The sequence below is a fragment of the Cebus imitator genome, unplaced genomic scaffold, assembly GCF_001604975.1.
Source record: "Cebus imitator isolate Cc_AM_T3 unplaced genomic scaffold, Cebus_imitator-1.0 Scaffold120, whole genome shotgun sequence".
Classification (NCBI taxonomy): Eukaryota; Metazoa; Chordata; class Mammalia; order Primates; family Cebidae; genus Cebus; species Cebus imitator.
In genome coordinates this window covers 3957192-3960052 of record NW_016107435.1, presented here as the reverse complement: position 1 = coordinate 3960052, position 2861 = coordinate 3957192, and positions in this window count along the sequence as shown.

Genomic DNA, 2861 nt, shown 5'->3' with positions numbered 1-2861 from the left:
TCTCAAAAAAAAAAAAAAAAAAAAAATTTTTTTGTGGAGATGGCGGGGGGTCTCACTATGTTGCCCAGGCTGGTCTTGAACTCCTTGCCTCAAGCAATTCTCCTGACTTGGCCTCCCAAAGAGCTGGGATGGCAGGCACGAGCCGCTACGCCTGGCCAGCTTCTGCTTTTATATTTTCGGAAGCCCTGAGCTGCCACATAAGAAGCCCACCCTTCCATCTTGCTGGAAAGACCACGTAGGGCAGGAGGGGCCACTTGTCCCAGAGTCTCAGCTAGGTCCTGTGTCCAGCTGAGCACAGCTGAGTGACTACCCAGGACCCAGCCGACCCCATGGGGAGCAGAGTGTTCCCCACTCTGCCCTGCCACAGTCCTGCCCCTCAGATCCCTAAGCACAGTAAATGACTGCGTTTAAGCCACTGAAGTTAGGGGGATCTATTACAGGGCCTAAAATACGTCTCCAAAACGCCTATCAGCATGCCCCTTTGCTTGCCACCTGGTAAGCCTCTCTCCATCCAAATGGCTCAGAACAACATAAAAGAGCACCCCTAGGAAAGCACCAGGCTGCCTGGGGCACAGTGGCTCACGCCTGTAATCCCAGCACTTTGGGAGGCCAAGGTGGACGGATCCACTTGAAGTCAGGAGTTCGAGACCAGCCTGGCCAACATGGCAAAACCCAGTCTCTGGAAAAATACAAAAATTAGCTGGGCGTGGTGGTGGGTGCCTGTCATCTCAGCTACTCGGAAGGCTGAGACAGAAGAATTGCTTGAACCTGTGAGGTGGAGGTTGCAGTGAGCCAGGCTGGAGATCACTCCAGCCTGGGCAACAGAGTGAGAGTGAAGAAAAAGAGAGAGAGAGAGGAAGAAGAGGGAGAAGGAGGGGAAAGGGAGAGAGGGAGAGGGAGAAAGGAAGGAAGGGAGGGAAACCACAGAGCCATGGGAAAGACTGTTCCAGCTGGAAGAAGAGCGGCGAGGCAAGGGGGCAAGAGAGTGAGAAACGAGAGCTTTTCCTGACCCCATTTCCTCCAGGGCCCTACCTAGGAAACAGCCTTCCTGGAGCCTCCCAAACATGCTTATTGTTTTATTTTTTGTCTTGTTTTGTTGTAGAGACAGGATCTCACTATATTGTCCAGGCTGGTCTCAAACTCCTGGCCTCAAGTAATACTCCCACCTCAGCCACCTAAAGTGCTGGGATTACCGGCATGAGTCACCCCCCCGACCCCCTACCCCCCACCCCTCACCCAATCAGCCCCCTGCTTATTACTTCAAGAAAAATAATAGAACAAAAGGGAAAGGAGAGAGAGAGAGAGAGAGATAAGAAAGAGAGAGAAAGGGAAAGAGGGAGAGAGGCTCCTGCTTCCTTGACAATAAGCAGCTCAATCCTTAGCCTCTGCCGCATGCAATGCACAATCTCAGAATATTTTTATCGAGCCCCAGACGGACTCACTGCACAACAGAGCCTGTGAGAAGGGAGACAGTCGGTGATCATCCCAGAGCATCCACGGCAGCAGGTGTTTTCTGAGTTATTTAAGGAAGGTCATGCTGTCCCCATATATCTCCCCAACCCAGGTGCCACAAGGCCTGAAATATCACAATTTCATGCATGCATGTGTTCCTTCAATAAATATTTATTGAGCTCCTACTTTTTGCTAGTCCTGTTCTAGATGCCAGAAATACAGAGGTGAGGCTGGGCACAGTGGCTCATGCCTGTAATCCCAGCACTTCACCTGAGGTTGGGAGTTCGAAACCAGCCTGACCAACATGGAGAAGCCCTGACTCTACTAAAAATACAAAACTAGGCAGATGTGGTGGCACATACCTATAATCCCAGCTAGTCAGGAGGCTGAGGCAGGAAAATCGCTTGAACCCGGGAAGCGGAGGTTGCAGTGAGCTGAGATCGGCCATTGCACTCCAGCCTGGGCAACAAGAGCAAAACTCCATCTCAAAAAAGGAAAAGAAATACGGAGGCGAACAAAGCAGTCAAGGTTCCTTCTCCTGATAAAAGTTTACATTTTGGAAGAAAACAAATAAACAATTTTCCATTGTAATGAGTTCTATAAAGGAAAAAAACAAGGTGATATAAGCTATCTATGGATAAACTGGAGGTGCTCTAACTGGAGCGGATTGAGTGAGCTATGGAAACTGGTACAGTGAAAGATAAGTTGGCGAACCACAAACATCACCTGATGTCACTATCTTGATAGCCCATGCCAGCCACTGTCCTTTTCTAACTTGGATTCCCCACTCCTCATGACAAATTCCTTCTCTTAGAAATCTCTTCTTGGCTGGGTGCGGTGGCTCATGCCTGTAATCCAGCACTTTGGGAGGCCAAGGCAGGCAGATCATGAGGTCAGGAGTTCAAGACCAGCCTAACCAATATGGTGAAACCCCATCTCTACTAAAAATACAAAAATTAGCCAGGCATGGTGGTGGGCACCTGTAGTCCTAGCTACTCGGGAGGCTGAGGCAGACAAAATCTCTTGAACCCGGGAGGCAGAGGTTGCAGTGGGCCAAGATGGTCCCACTGGACTCCTCAAAAAAAAAAAAAAAAAGAAAACAGAAAAAAGAAAAAGAAATCTCTTCTTTGGGGGTCTCAGTAGGGGTGTGTGTGTGTGTGTGTGTGTGCGTGTGTGCACGCGCGCACATGCACTCAAGACAGGGTCTCACCGTAACGCAAGCTGAAGCAGCTGACTGCAGCCTCCACCTCCTGGGCTCAAGCAATCCTGCCTCAGCCTCCTGAGTAGCTGTGACTATACGTACACACCACCATGCCTAGCTAATTTTTGTATTTTTTGTGGAAATGGGGTCTTGCTATGTTGCCCTGGCTGGTCTCAAACTCCTGAGCTCAAGTGATCTACCAGCGTCA